Below are 16959 nucleotides of genomic sequence, written 5' to 3'. Positions count from 1 at the left end.
AATTGGAAATACTCGTTGACATGGCCTTGAAGGAAAAAAAAGAAAAAGAAAAATCATTCAGGGCACATTCCTTTTACGGGTCACATGACTGTGTTGTGTGTTCACTTTCTTAATAATCAAATGTCCAGATCCGATATAGAACGATTCCGTGCACGGAAAACAGACACAGGAACCAGGATAAAATTTCTTGAAAAGTGGCGCCTGTTGGCTGACAAAAGAAACTGTTTTGATAACATACAAAGGGGAAAAGCATGCAGATCGACTCTCACACACACCCTTACACCCACGGGCAATATGCACTTGTATACACCGTCTGCCATGCGCACAAAAAAAAAAAAATAAAATAAAAATCTGTGGACTATTTTTAACCACACACACCCATGTACATTCTTGCATAAGTTTGTGTGAACTGCAAATCCCGTATAAGCTGACAGGTTGGCGCAGGGTGAGTGAGGAGCAGCACAGGACTTCAAATTGTAGCCATGGTTCAGTCAAAACAGGAGGTCAAAAAAGGTCTTTCAGTTCACAGAAAAGGTGCCTTTGAGTCACATTTATTGTTGGCTCCGGTCACATTGTGTCTCTTGTTACAGCCGTGCTGTGAAAAGGTTGACTACATCTTGTGCAAGTTCTGTCCTTATCAAGCTCATGTGGGTTCTGTGAAGCCATAGCAGTTATGTCACTAAAGTCAATGAAATTCCAGGAGTAACCAGGAGCCCCAGTAGTGACTTTATCAAATAGATCAGGTATCAGCTAACAATGACTGATAAAGATTAAATCTAGGCACTTAGATGCAAATCTAAGTGCGTCTAAGTCCCTGAATATGCAGATCTATGAAGTGACAAATTAAGGAAGTATGTGTTCAGGCCAAATTCAATTAAGTGAACACCTGACTTTAAGACAGTGTGCAGCAGAAGATTTCGAAAGGCCAAGGACTTTTTTTAGGTGGTAAAATATAATTTTCCAACCGACTGAGATTAAAGTCTTCCACCTTTCGAAACCACCAGTGTAGTCACTGAAATAGCCCACATATTTATCTGACAGGTGCTTAGCATAAGCAAATCTTCAATATTTTTTTTGTCAACCAGTTTCCTTCCAGTGTTCCTCATGTTAGTTCCTGAAGCATAACTGTATAAAAAGTGCTGCTTCACTGAGGAGCACCTGAAACTGCCCGGCTCAGTCTTATCAAATCATCTGGACTTGAAGTAGGTGTCTAAACCTGTAAATGGCAGGTAAGAACCAAAGGCAATGTTAGTGGAAGTCTAATCAAGTCATTAGACTTCCACTGTTGTATTAACACTTCATTTTCAAGTAGCTGTTTGAAGTAGTTGCTTTTCTGTGCATCATTATTGGATTTAAGTCAAGATTTCACAGCTGAGCTTATTACTCATCATGCATTTGTCACATAGTAGTTGGAAGTTGAAATATTAAATATAATGGTATAATTTAATAATTCATCTGTGGAAGGTCGCATGTACCTACAGTTGTCAAAACACACATGCGCATGTATCCGACAACTAGGGCTGCTCAATTAATTGAATTTTAATCACAATTACGATCTGGGCTTTCATGATCATTAAAAATGATTGAGCCGATTATTAGCCCCTCCCTAATTTATCTGCGACACCTTAAAGGCCGGTCCGTGAAAATATTGTCGGACATAAACCTGTCCGTGGTGCAAAAAACATTGGAGACCACTGATTAAGAGGACCCGAGGGAAGCTTGGAAAGCTAAGCAGAAGTTATTTGGAGAGGAGAGTGACTGCCATTGGTTGAAAAGAGAGGTTAAAAAAAAAAAAAAAAAAAACTTCAGTGGTGTTGCACACTATTTTATATTATTTTTTAAATACATTGTTATTGTTAACCCTTTAAAGCCGGTCAGAGCAGCATGCTCAGTTTTGTGTAACTATTTTTAAATCCCTGTAGAACCTGAACCGTGTAAGCTAGCGCAATAATTTGTTTTGCATATGAAACCGGAGGAGTTGTACTTACATCTTATGCCATCAGCTTGTCCTCGGTCATGGTTTCCTTCCGCATAAAGCTTTGCAAAAATTGTATAAAAAGCGCTTGCAGGAACAAAAACATAATATTCCAGAAACACGCTTTGCCGATCCGATCAGCTGTTCGTAACACTTCCCACAGTGAAACAGACGTCAGCGCGAACTATCGCATGTCCGCCATTTCCTGCCTGAAACCGGAAGTGACGTCATTTTCGCGGAAAATGTAGTTTTTTTACTTGTAGGCCTTAAAAGCCTATACTGGTCATGTTTGACTTTTCTGAATAGTTGCTGGGATGCTTAGAACTCGATTTGCACTGCTGGAAATAGTTTATTTTGATGCACATGCTGTTTTCTTTGCAAATTTGCATCATAGGATTGTTTTTTCGTTTTTCCTGCAGTATATAAAAATTAGTGTATCTCCAAAATAAAACTATGAAGACACTCAAAATAAATTTCCTGTTGTTGTAAACTATTTTTTGCACCTTTTTTGTATTTAAAGTTTTGAGGGATAAACCTCTTAAATTTCTCCAAGTAGAAATATATGTAAAAAACAAAACAAAAACGATTTTCAATTTTTTTGTAGTTTATTGCACTTTTTTGCAATTAATGTAGTTACTATGGACTTAATGCATACATATTATTAAAATATGGGCTATAACAGTTGTATAGCAACTTGAAATGCTCCCACAAATGGCACTACAACATGTAAAAAAATAATATAAGCTCTGGCGGACTTGGTTCTATAGTAGGTCGAAAGGGTTAAATAAATATCGTCAAATAATCGAGATCTCAATTTCAGTGAAAATAATCGTGATTATCATTTTTGCCATAATCGAGCAGCCTTACCGACAACCACCATCAACAAAATGCAATTCTCTGGGAAACACTAGCATACCACAGAACAGCGGAACTTTCTTTTAGAGGCCCAGATGAACAGAATCAAAAGGCTTTGAAAGCATTTAAAACATTTCTTGATGAATTTGTGGTTCGAAAATGTGGATCTGGCTCCAGTTGAAAACCACTTCTTAATAGTAGACTCTTCTTGGTAGAAAGGATTAATAGACTGACAAGCCTGGAAATACCTCGCCGGGTCCATGTTAAAGTCCAATATGGGAGGAGGACAGGAATGAACACAAACAGTGGGAAACGGAGGAAGAAAAAAAAAATCAAGAAGGGAAACATTTGGGGAGCGATTTGGGGTTTCTGACATCAAATGCCAACCGCTGTTTAACCCAAGATGCCATTCTGCATGGCATTCTCAGCCACATTCATGATCGCCAACCCTAAGTTTTAATTAAGTAAGGAGCTTCAAACGCGACGGAAACTCAAAAGACCCAAAAACAAGAGGGCAGAAATAGGCCTTCTCAGATGCACCCTTGAAACTCGGATCTGACCAAAGAAAGAAAACAAACAGACCCATCCAGAACAAAGACATTATTGGTTGAAAGCCTATCATTATGCTGAGCATAGTCAGAAATGGGCATTTGGCTGAGCCTGAATGCCTGGGTTAATTGATCCCAGATGAACGGGCTGTCCTGGACTCATTGTCCTGCCCACAAGGGCAAGAGAGAGGGCACAGACGACAAATAATGCCTGTATTGATATTAAAGGTATTAGCTGCTGGAAAGAAGCGGAGAAGCAAGGTCCTTTCAAAAGGGAAGTTTGTTGCAAGACCACGAAATCTATTTAACATGGTTTAAACACAGTTCAGAGACTAAATTACAAGCATGCAATTAACAAGGGACAAGGATTGGGTAGGCAGAAACCAACTGTGACTCCAGGGTCAAGTCACCTTGTTTAATGACAGGCACTCAAACAGGTAAGATAACAGCAGAGACAGATAGATGATTCCCAAGTTGTTCCTCATCTTTGTTTAGATGTAGTAAAGTCTTACAAAAAAAAAAAAACCCTACATGGAATGTTGGGGAAAAGAAAAATGCTTCACCTGTTTTCAGATCGCAGTATCTGAAGATCTCTGGCAGGGTGCTTTATTTCACAGGGGCAAGGTACATTGAGTGCATATTTCCATGTTTACTACAGTAAAATATTACTTAAAATCTGAAACAAACTTTAATACCATGTATCTCTAAAAGCTGAGATTTTTCAGCAGACAGGGCAACAAAACGCCCCAGGACAGTGTTAAGACAACAACTGCCAATGATGCAGGACATTTCAGGTGATATCTGAAACTGTTTATGACTCCGAGAATAGAAAACAAGATCAAAAGATAAGAGATAAGACAGGAGGTCATGGTTTATTGATACCGTTATCAAAAAAGAAAACGTTTGGAGAAAGGAAACAAGTCAAGATAAAGAGGACACAGAAGGTGAAGGTGAAGTTTTCACAGAGTCTTAATGTTAATCAGTGAACTAGACTAGCACAACACACGTGCACACCTGTTCCCTCTTGCTTGTTTGTTTCTTTTCTATTGTCTTTGCTGGACTTGAACTGACATCATCAGTATTTATCGTCTCGGTTTCCGTTTAGATTTGTGTACACTGTAAACACAGTTGTCCACACCTAAACTGAATTTGATTTTAAATGACATTCCCCTCATGTCTACCTTTTTATTTTTATTTTTGGATTCTATTCTAGTAGCTTTGCATGAATCAGATTTGATCCTTAGCGCATGTTGCTTGTCTTCGGAGCAGTTCAACTTTAAGCCAGCTTTTTTTTTGCTTTTGCAAACAGAACATGGGAGGGGCTTCTGATGACCATATTAAAGATATCTTCTTTCACTTAGAGGTTTAAAGATCCAACAGTAGAAAAAAAACTAAACATAAAAAAAACATAAGAAAAAACAAACAAACCTGAAAAATAGTTTGTCATAAAATAATAAAGTCAAGTTGAATGTAGCTAATCTAACTTGCTGTCTGTCTGAACAGCATGTTGAATGTTTGTCTAGCTTTGTGGCCATCTATAAACACATTTGTTTTCCTTTGTGGCCAGGCAGCATGTCTCAAGAACTTGTTCTGAGTCAGTAGTGCAACTGTAATTGTAGAGTTTTCTCACACAATTACACAAAGAGCCTATTGAAGACACTAATTCGGGCTGGGTGACACCAATAGAAGTTAACTTTCGCCCACATGGGTTAAAAATACTTAAACTTCAATGGAAAAAAAAATGCTGCATCTAGGAAGCGTGGAAGCTGACATTCTCCTGCAGTCTGAATGACAACTTTGTGTCACCACCCGTGTTCAGCCAAAGCTGTACGATTTATTGTCGCTTGGTTAGAGAAAAGTGAGTGACACTGTAGGATTTTATGGTCAACAATGACAGGCACATTCAGATCCTGCTGTCAGTCCTCCCAAAAATTGGAAGTTTACTTTACTTGTTTGGACCGACAGCCCTTATAGGGATAAAATCTATATTTCCACAAGTTTGAAGGCATTTTTGAGACTCAAAATGTGGTTTAAGTGTGAGGGTTACAGTTAGGTTATGGTTAGATTTAGGGTTAAGAAATCATTTGTAATGGTTAAGGTAAGCAACTAGGGAAAGTATTATGTCAATAAGATGTACTTTTAAGGAAGGAAGAAGAGAATTTAAAAGAATCATTGTGTGATTTAATCTGAAGGAGGGACTGTGTTAGAGGACTGGAAGAAGAAAGGGTGCGCGGTGAGATGGCGTAGGACAGAAGGAGGAATTTGGTGAAAGATTCTTCACCCGAATGAGAAGAAAGCTGTGTGGGGAAACACTGCACCGCTTTGAGATTTTAATGTTCACAGAACATTACTGAGCACAGCAGCACCTTTGTCTGCTTCTGAATGGCTGGCTGACTTTTTAATTTCAAATCTGCTATTTGGCAGAACTTCTCGCTTTACAATTAAACTGTGCAATCTTACATTGACTCACAGATATTTTTATCTCAACAAAGTAAAACAGACAACACTAAAGACGACTACAACACTTTAAAAGACAAGTGAAACTCCTTCAAAAGAATCAAAATGAGGTCCAGTGTGAGCCGTGCCAGGTAAAGGTACCACAGTGTGGCTACAGTCAATCTGTACCGTACGACACAGGTCTAAGGAAGTTGGGTTTAGGTTTGATATCTGCAGACTTCTCCATAATAACAACTGAATGATGGGCCATAATGTCCAGATGTAATACTTTGCAATCTGTATCCTTGCTGTTATTTATATATGCTGTTAGCCAACTTTCATGTGATACTCCAATATCACAAAGAGTATACCCATCTTTCATCACACAGCCACCTAACCAGCCATTATTCAGCCAGTAAATCAGTGTTGTTGTGCTAGCCTCGAGCAGACTAAAGGAGAATATAGTTCTATGATAAGCTTATTTCTTTGTAACCTTGCAGGCTTACTTGGTTTTTGTGACCGATTAAGTTTCAATTTTTAAAATGTATTTTTAATCAGGATCACTCAGAAAGTTATGGGTGGATAAAGGTTTTAGCAGACTTGTCTCAGTTCAGCTCTGAAGAGGTTCTGGATGTGGGTCTAAGTATTTTCTAATGAATTCCATTTTGATTCATTCCCAGACAAGGCAGCCATTTTTGGACTAGACCTACATAAACATATACCAAAGAGAAATGGGAAAAACTGAAAAAAAGAGAATTTCAAGAACTAGGCCAGATATCTGTCTGTGACTTTGTCTGCAATAGTATAGTATAATCAAGTATAATCAAGGAATATGCAGCCTTTGCATATGCCCTCTTCGTGGTCACCTCCTTCAACTCACTCAGGAGGGATACCAAAGCGTTCCCAAGCCAGCCAAGAGATGTAATTTCTCCACCCTGTCCTGGGGCCTCTTCTGAGTAGGACATGTTCACCCAGGAGGTGTCTAGGAGACATCGTAGTCAGATGCAAATACCGCCTTGACTGGCTTCTTTTGATGTAAAGTAGTAGCTCTACTCTGAGTAGAGTAGAATAGTAGAATAATAGAGTAGTAAATGAGCTGCTTACCCTATGGCTAAGGGACAGGCAAGAAACACTTCTGAGGAATCTCTTTTCCACTGCTTCAACCTGTGATCTCATTCATTTGGTCACTACCCAGAGGTTGTGACTATTGATGAGGACAGGGAGGCAGACTGACAGCAGCTCTGCTTTTACCCTCAACTCTTTTTTTCACCAAAACAGACCAGAAGAAGAACTAGATTGTTGCAGACACGGCCGCAATCTGTCAATTTCCTGTTCCACTCTTTCCTCACTTGGGGCAGCAACTTGTTCCAGACCCTTATCCTGAGAACACCAAAACAGAACACTGCCAGCTGGCTACACCTAAAAATTCTGCCCATGAAAATTATGAAGAGAATCAGGGACAAAGGCAGCCCGCTGAGAACATGTCCAACTCATTGACGGCAATGTGGACCTAGCTCTTGAAACTACTTTTGAACTTTACTGTCAAATACTTTTACTACAAAACATTTACTACTAACCTTGAGTGTAATTCTTGAAAGGTCTAACAAATACATGCTTAACAACCAGCACGATTTTACTACTATAAGCAAATCAAAGTAGCCAAGAAAAAGACTGCAAGAAGAAAGCAAGGAGCAGTGTAATAAAAGGATTTACAGTAAATAAAGGTTTCCCTATCCTCCTGTGAGGGACCCCAGGGGGCTACTAGGGAGTCTTGCAAACTTGTGCCAAGCTGCCATGCCAACCCTCGAGGCCTGTCTCACACTGACCCAGAGCTGGACAAACAGAAAAAGGAGGGGAAGACCGACGGGTAGACAGATGACAGAAAAATAAGAGGCAGGAAAAGCTGCAGGAGGTGTTGGAGAACAGCAGTGATGGAAACGATGCAAAGAGGGGTAAAAGAAAGAGGTGGGGTAGGTGGATATATGTGTGAGGGGGTGTAAAGAAGTTTGGCAGTCCATACAGAATCTATCCTACAGTGTGAGCTGAATTTAGATTTTAACTGTGTGTTGGGGCAGGAGGGAAGAAGCAAGAAGAATGAAACAGTGAAGCTGTGAACACTGGAGGAATGGCTAGTGATTAATGACTGGGGTTTCACACATCTTAAACAAAAGCAAATAAATGTAATCAATGTGCAAAATGTGAGCAACAGGGGGGGCTTGAATAGTGACCCTGTCTTTAAACGACTTCAGCTCCAGTTGGTGCAATACGCTGTTTAATTATGTTCCAGAGTTTCAGTTAAATGAATAAGATTATTCAGTCCAATACGCAGCAGTCTCTCACTTCCTCATATCAGTTACACGTAGACAGACGAGCACCGATGTCGTGCTACAGAGACTGTATGACTCTTCCTCTCCCTCTCTCTCTGTCCATTCCTGCTTCATTCACTCGCCCCAGTAATCAGTTCCAACGGCGCACTGGCAGCTGCACATTGGTATTAGCATCACGTCTTAACAACCACCACAGGAAAAGCCACAGACGCTGCAAAGCACTGATATTCACCTGTGGACTGTGTGTGCGCGCACATGCGTGTGTGGAACTTGCACTCTCCTGTTGCCTCATTAAGAAAACCCACATTTACTTGGGCACATTCAGCACTGCTGGCAAACTGCAAACCTGCTCCTTCCAAATACTTCATCACTTGGTCGTCCCTTCCAAGGTTTAAAGCCACATGTGGTTTTGAAGAAGGCTTTCAAACTGCATTCCTCCAATTAATCACCTTGTGTTCAGCAGATTATCTTAGCATTTCTGTCCATTCATTTCACTTTAGAGCACAACTTTAAGTGCTTGTTCCGATTGATGATGTTGATGTTTGGCAGTACATAACCGGTATGTGTATGAACACAAGGCTGAAAACACTGCCAACTCCGATACAGCAAGCTGACTGACCTGGAGGTCGAGAAACATACAGATGACAAGACAAAGCTAGCTGGCTAAAATTTGCTAAACTGAAGTAAATTAATTGTGGGTAACTTGTGGGAAACTACTGTGTTCAAAAGGAACACAGTAGTTTCTGTGTTCCTTTTGATCACCTTTAAGCACATTTGGCAACCCATAGAAATAGTTAACGATCTGTCTTGATTAACAGCTGCTGAGATCTTCAACAACACAGATCAGAGTAGTGACTGAGAACAAAATTAGCCCTAAACCTTGCAGACAAGGACCTACCATGCTTTTTGCCTTTCTGTTGTTGTTACTGTTTAAATGGCAATGGGAAACAGTTCCCCCTTAGGGGATAACAAAGTGCAACCACCTACATGGCCACAGTCTTGGATCTTAAGTTGGGTTTTAGTTACAAGGATCTTTGCGGACAAATAAAGAGCTCTAAAAAGAGAAAAATATGCATTTGTTCAAAAAAAAAAAAAAAGTACACAATCAATTGAAAACCACAAAAGGTTTCCACAGAAGGAACTGTTTTCAATCAATTTACAAGAGGACACAAATATTCGACTATTCACATTGTGTTTCAGTGTAAATGTATTTGAATTTCAATTTTTTTTTAAGTTTGAAACTACACTGCCACTGCAGCGATCATCGAAAAGTGGTATTTAAAGAAAAAAGAAAAGCTATGAACATTGTTGCTGTCAGCAGCAGCAACATGAACTGAAGTATGATGAACAGCACAGTTTTGTGCTGAGGTCCTTCTGTAGTGTAAAAAGAGTCCAGTGATAAAGTCCTTTTTAATTGATGCAGCAAGCTGCCCAGAATATCTGGAGCGCAAGTGGTATTTGGGACAGTGCTACAAGTAATAGTGTTAGGTGTTAATCACAGTGTCACAGGAAAAAAAAAAACTAGCAGTGATTCAAGATCAATGTAATAACCAGGAAGTATGCATTGTAAATGAAATGCAGTAACTTGTACATATATCAGGCTAAATAACTGTTAACGGTGTAGCGTGGCTGGGTCCTGAGTTCGCAACTTAGATGCGAGCTACTGACGCAACTGCTAATGGGAGCCTAGGATAACACGACCATATGAGATGGTGGTAAACACATTATAGCGGTGCCTGCACAACCACAGTCTACAGTGTCCTCTAGACACAATCCATCAGTTACACCATGATGAGCCAATCACTTTACAATTGGACGGGTTTTAATTTCACTCAGCACTTATTATCATTTTAGCCATGAATAATTCAGTCCTCTACAAGAGGAAACCAAAAAATTGACAGTTTTAGAATAAAGTGGCAGTCAGAGATAAAGGCCTTACAGAAAGAATACACACACACACACACACACACACACACACACACACACAGAAATCTGATATCAAAACAAGATCAAATGCACTGCTATTCAATAACTGCGCTCCATCACAGTGGACACATTTCTAAACATATACCACCATGATGCTGTTCACAGTGTGTTCTTTCCTTCAGGCTACCCCTACCTATAAAATCCATCCCACACTGTAAACAAACGCACACACACACAAACACAGACACACACACACACGCACACAGACACAAAGTAGTGAGATTGAGGTCACTGCAGTGAGGGCGTCCATAAAGAGGAAGTTGTGGTGAAGAGATTCCCATTAGGTAAATGGTTTTGCAGACAGACAGATAGTGGTGTGTGTCTGTGTGTGGGGAGTGGGAGTTGGGATGTCAACCTTCCCATTAACATGAAAAAGTCCACTTGGCTTCTTTTGAAGATCTTAAGACTAAGTTATGGATATTTCTATGGATAACCTATAAAACTGTAAACTGTCAGTTGCAGTTTTATTTAAGGACCACTTGTATTTCAGTAGTGATGCAAATATTCACTGGCACGTCTCTTTTTGACTCACAAATAATTCTCAGAATTTTATTATGAGTTTAACTTCCACCAGTTTCAACCAGTTATTACAAGTTTCCAGTCTTATCGGAGCTACGTTTCCTTTTTGCAGTAGCTTACATCACATGCAACAAACATTTGTGTAGCTTGTGACTTTGCGATGGACTTGCAATTTTCTGCTTTGAGAGTAGTGCAGAAAGTGAAACGTTAACCTCTAATGACAGCCTTTGTCTTGACAGGCATTCAGGAAAGTAAGACTTAGGAAAAGCACCCATTTTATCATGTGGATTTTTAAAAACATGAGCCAATCAAAATCTGGAAGACTGAAAGGCAAAGGGATTAAAACTGCTGCGCAGTCCCACATGAAGACACCTGGTCGTCTGGACTAATAGAGCAACTAATAAAGGGGACAATCCTGTTAAGATGTTTCATTGGCTTATTAAAAATGAAATATTAAAAAAAAAATTCAACAAATCAACCAGTCAAAAAAATTTAATTAAAAATTAAACATCAGGCAAAAATAAGTGGACTGTAACAGACAACGTAAAACAGCCTGCAAAAATATACTGTGAGTATTTAGAAGTCTTTTAAAACTATTACTTGCCTTTTTTTTTTTTCCTACATTTTATTTTAAATACCAGGCACACACCTGATATCAGGTTACTCAGGGAAGAGCAGCTTTCTTTCCTCACAGGTTAGCACACAGACACCTATGTACAGAATGTGATCGTGCGCTGCTCGGTTAAATGACAGCCTTCAAATAACTGATCAGGCTACCGGCCTGGTTTAAGGGCATGGCAATCAGAATATACACCCTAGGTAATCTGAATATGTCTCTGATTCTTTCTGCATCTTTCTCAGTCATCCCAACCACCAGCAGGTCCAACACACGCACACACACAGGTGCCAAATATCGATATTTTTAGGAAAATATGTAGGCGCTCTAACAGATTCGACAGCCTGTTTGACTCATCAGGGGTACTCTTCATGACTCCTAGGTGTTTATCAGATAAATGATGGGTAAGTAAGGTTATCATGTCAAGTTATAATGTATTGCTGCTCTGTGAGACCAGCTATGTGCTAGCAATATATTGTGACAGCGGCTGATTCCAACTCATCGTATTGATTAGAAACTGATAATTGCGTCACTACGTTACCACAACATTTCATTTTCAAATGCCAGTGCTGAATTGAAGATGAAATGAAATATAACAGTCAGAGGACAGACAATGGAGTCCCAGTGAGAAAAGGAGCTGAGAAAAGACGACTACGCACAATGACCCTCAGTGTTTGCTCCGTCTCTCACGCGTGCTCAGTCAGGACGTGGGAAGACACCGCCATGGCACTGCCCTGTACCGGCCCCGACTCTCACACTCTCACACAGACGCGGGCTGAGGACACACTGTCCGGCAAACTCATCAGTGACATCTGACTGAGAAAACACAGCTGTGACAATAACTAGCCTGAGAAAGTGACGCACAAACACAGTAAAATAGACAAATCCACAGAAAAACGGCACAAAAGACAAAGGCTGGGCTCCGTGCAACAAGTGGTGTGAACCCTCCAGAGAGGGCGACGGCAAGAGCATGTGAAAACATTACGCGGGGAGAAAGACGGGCTGAAATATGAGAATCATAACACAAACAGGACTCCACTAAGCGTGAGGAAAAAAAAAAAAAAAAAAAAAAAAGCATGTGAGAAAAGTCAGACACAGACCCAGGTGAGAGGATAAACATGAATACGACAAAGGCTCACAGCTGCAGACACACACACACACACACACACACACACACACACACACACACACACACACACGCACGCACATGAAAAGAGCAAGAAGAAGGCCACCATTTAGTGCCAGGCAGGCCAGTTTTGTGTCAATATCTCTAATGAAATAAAGGCTGCCTGAGACAATATTCAATCAACCTGCGTGTGAGACAAACCTGCAGCTCTCAGCATATTGCTGCACTGCACCACCACCCACCAGCAACACCCCTTTACCAATTAATCTAATAAGAGTCCTGCCTTTGCTCATGAAAATCCCAAACCGCTTCCATCTATGCTCAAAATGATGTGATTTAAAGTAGTTGCACTTCTAGCCTCAATTTTCCCATTTAATAAGCTATTATTATTATTATTAATAATAATAATAATAGATGGATTCTGCTTTCAGGAAAGCAAGATTATAAAATTAGTACAAGGCAGAAGAGGAAGGAGGAAGTGGAAAAGGAGAGGATATGACTATCAAAAAGCAGGGACAGGAGAAGGAGAGCAGAAGGAAGTGGAGGAGGAAAAGTGGGGGGGGAGATTGGGGGAGGAAGAGATGGGGGGGGAAAGAAGATGCAGGATGGGAAGTGGGAGTAGGAAGAGGTGGAGAAGGAAGAGAAAGAGAAAGAACAAGCAGGGGAGGAGGAGAATAAGGAGGTTGAGGAAGGGGATTATGGGAGGGAGGAATGAGGAGGAGGAAAAAAGGAGAAGAAATGGAAGAGAGGATGATGAGAAGCAACGTTAACAGAAGGGGTGTTACTGAATGTTTATGAAGAGGACGACGAACAAGTATGGCAAGAACCAGAGAGACTGAGGAGAAACAAAAACAAGAGGAACAGCAGAGTCCAATCGAAGGACCGGAAAGAAAATAACACGGATTAATACAAATATGCATAAATTTACAGATATAAATGTAGTTTAAATGAATGGAATGGATATTTGGGATTAAGAACAGCCTTTTCACAAAACAGGAAGTGCTCACTGAATTTAAAATCAGAGTTCTGCTTAACACCGAAAGTCACAGAGCCAAAACACAGACCGACAAAAATCACGTGCACGCACACACGGAGGAATGACTTTTACCCCATTTTATAAAAGATTAGCTGCTTAAGCTTTATCACGTGGGAGGAGATTAGAAACAAGAAAAAGAGAAAACAACTCAATCCTTAAAATTATACACCCGATGACAACAAGTGGGGGGGGGGGGAAAATAACCGGCAAATATATTTGATCATACCGTAAAACAGGAAATAATATCAGCTTTTGTGGTGTAACATTCACTAAAAACAGAGAAAGACCTAAAATCTTCCGTGATCCCCATTTCATAACACGGCCACTCTACATATATTGATCTGTCATCAGTCGTGCATGGCCTTTTGAAAATTAAATGATCATTGAGCATTAAGTACTTGGACCAGTGATAGTGAAACCACTCCACACTGGCACCTCAGTAAATCCACTTAGCTGACGAGTTATATCAGAGTACTTTCAGACACCTAGAGGAAATTAAAAAGGAGGAAGAAAGTAGGGTAACGGCTTCTTAAACAGAAAATTGCATGATATTATAATAGTACGGCACACTGGGAAGCAAAAAATAAAAATGCACCGTTTTCCTTATGTCTGGCTATAAATCATTTTCATAAAGTGACAGTTGTAATTCAGTAAATGATTCAAACATTTGACAGTTGAGAAATAAGTTAAGGGAGTTTGGCTAACGCTATAGTACACTAGCTAACCTAGCTTAGCAGTCTAAAAAAAAAGAAAAAGAAAAAGTTCTTGATGGATACGTTTTATTTTGCTTTAAAAAAAAAAAAAAGTAATAGATGCAATGAAAACATGCTTTAAATATGCTTTAAATAATGATCATGCTTTTAACCAGGTGGTGCACTTCACAAATGGAAAAACAAACAAACAAACAAACAAACAAACAAACAAACACACACAACAACAACAAAGTTAGCCAGATGTAAATGTAAAAATATTGCCAAGGACCTAACACAAATACAGCTGGCGAATGAAATGTTAGGTAATCAAAGTCCAAAAGAGACTCATTCTATGGGGATATTGAAAATTTGTTTGAAATGCTAGCGCCAAACTATAATAATCTCTTAATATTCATCATGATTGTGGCATTAGTTACAAAAAATAAGATGTTTCTACTTGGTAATATAGATACTGTAAGTTTAAATCGATCCACTCAGTTATCGCTCTAGGTTTTTGTAGAATGACCGACTGAACACCATATATCAGTACAGAACATTCAAGAGGAAAAAAAGAAAAATCAGATTTGCTAAGTTAGCGATCAAACAGAGTTAAGTGAGGGTTAACGGTATTAATTTTTCAAGAATACACAGCGTAACATTGAATAATAAGTGATCTCTCATCCAAAACGTTGTTAATCTTTTATTTAAAAGTGAGCCGCCAACATTATCACTGCAGAGCTCAGTCCTTTCCAGAGGGGAGTCCTGTGATGGAGAGAGTACGTGACTGAACTGGTCCCGGATCAGAGTCTGAGGTCACCAACAGCTTAGAGAGCACTCAGAACAAAGCAGCTGCCTTTTGTCAAAGTACGAAAGGACAATAATGAGTGTTTAACTCGCATAGTGGATATGTAACAGACTAACACTGCATTCACATAGCCAACAAAAAGTTTGAGCACACATTTTTAACTACTAAAGCCTTCCAGTTTCATCACCATGTTGAACCAGACGTCTAATCAATACTATCCAGCATGCTTAGTGGATCACTTAAAAGTGCAAAATAATTTGTATAATTTCACAATCATTTGTATTGTGCGAGTCTGCACTTGGCATATCACGGATATGGGCATTAGCTGAACTGCTGTGCATGGTGTATTACCCAAGTTGAGCAAACTACGAGACAGTCATAAGCTTAGAAGTCACACAGAAACCTGAAGGTTTTATGTTGCTGACATTCACTACATTTCACAGAATCTGTCCACACTCGCTGTCCATATAATGAGAGGCAAGCAGAGCAGAGCTGAACTGCTCGTGGGCACAGGCTGTATGATCTCATCTAAAGAGGACTTCATATTTTTAGGGCACAATGAGACGAATGTCAGTACGGCCTCTGCACTGTGGGTCACGGGCTACCTTTACTTGTGCTGCTTTCACTGGAACACACAAACACAGGCGAGGAGATTCTCATCAAAATGCCCCACGGCTAGTCCACTGAGCCATGTGAGCTACACTTGTGCCAAACACACCAACCCCCTACAGCTTGAATCTCTGCCCTTAATAAAAGTCTTAAGGTAGTAATTTTTTTTCCTGAAACAGAGGATTTACTGTTATGTTGTGACTAATTTGTACAACATGTGAACTTATGTTTGTGTATCCATGCATGGCTGAGATATACTAAGGCACTGGTTTTATCTACCCATATGTTTTTGACAGGGTTACATAAGAGAAATGTGTGAATACATGTCCTTGACATCCGTGGGACCTGTGGAAGGATGCTGTGGTGTGTGGTACTGGGATTACAGAAGATCCTTTGTGCACTGTGTTACAGTGTAGGGCCTCCATGGATGCTTGAGTCAGGGTAGTTTGGAGGGTCATCCCCTTTGGACGAAGGTGGCAGGGGTGGATGGATACATGTAAAAGTAACATCCACACAAAAGTTAAGGCCCACAATGGCTTATGTTTGAAACTGATGCTACTTTCTGCTGCTAATTTGTCACATAAGGTCACCGTGGTCTTGATTTGGTAGAGTTTTACCCAGGAAGTCCTTCCTGACAAATCCGCACAGGGATTTGTGTTTCCAGTTGGAATCAAACCAGGAATCTTTCACTTGTAAACTGCTACATTATGGAGCCACAGTATCTTGAGTCTTGTTTTAAAATAACTTTATAAAGTCCCTGTACATCACAGGTGTAAAACAGAGCCCAGCAAAGACTTAAATACGGCCCACTAGCCAGCTCTGGAAAAAATAAAGGCACCAAAAAAAAAAAAAAAAAAAGTAAAAGTAATCTTTCAACTGTAGTTTCAGAACTTTTAAAGCTTTCCCAATTAATAAAGACACCCTCCCTCCCCCTCTCCCCATGGCTATTCATACGCCACAGAAATTAAGTAGAAGAAAAACAGTAAAATGAAAGAAAAGTTCCCGTTTCTACGATCTGCCATAGAAGGCATTTTATTTTATTTTTTTACAATAAATGTACAGTAAAACTTATGACTTTAATTATAGGACAGTCTGCACAATGAGCTATCAAGAACTTTTTCCCCTTCACTAAATCATTGCAGAGATTAAATATGCAGTTAAACATCTTTAAACTGACATTAAGGGGAGTTTTGCTGGTCTGGTCCACTTACTGTAAGATCAAAATGAGCAGTATGTGGCCCACAATGTAAAATGATTCTGTACCTAAACCTTTTGGTGTTAATGCAATACAGGCCTGACGATAAAAAGATGCAGAAAAAAGAAAGAAAAAAAGAAAGGCCACGATAATCTTTATTTTGTGTCAGCAAATATTTATCATTGTGTCTCAAAGAAGCATCTGATTTCTTGGATATCAAACCAGCTGTCACCA

General features: G+C 39.8%; 1 protein-coding gene across 1 annotated transcript in view; it reads right to left on the bottom strand.

The window, feature by feature from the left end:
- LOC146618307 (chloride channel protein 2-like) overlaps positions 1-16959 on the bottom strand; it is a 172972-nt gene that overhangs the window by 124116 nt on the left and 31897 nt on the right. The window lies entirely within an intron of this gene.

Source organism: Diplotaxodon limnothrissa, linkage group LG14 (assembly GCF_057381915.1).
Source record: "Diplotaxodon limnothrissa isolate DT_005_m linkage group LG14, D_limnothrissa_male_GT1.1, whole genome shotgun sequence".
Lineage (NCBI taxonomy): Eukaryota > Metazoa > Chordata > Actinopteri > Cichliformes > Cichlidae > Diplotaxodon > Diplotaxodon limnothrissa.
The sequence above is the reverse complement of the archived record's forward strand: the minus strand, read 5'-3'. Positions and strand labels throughout refer to the sequence as shown.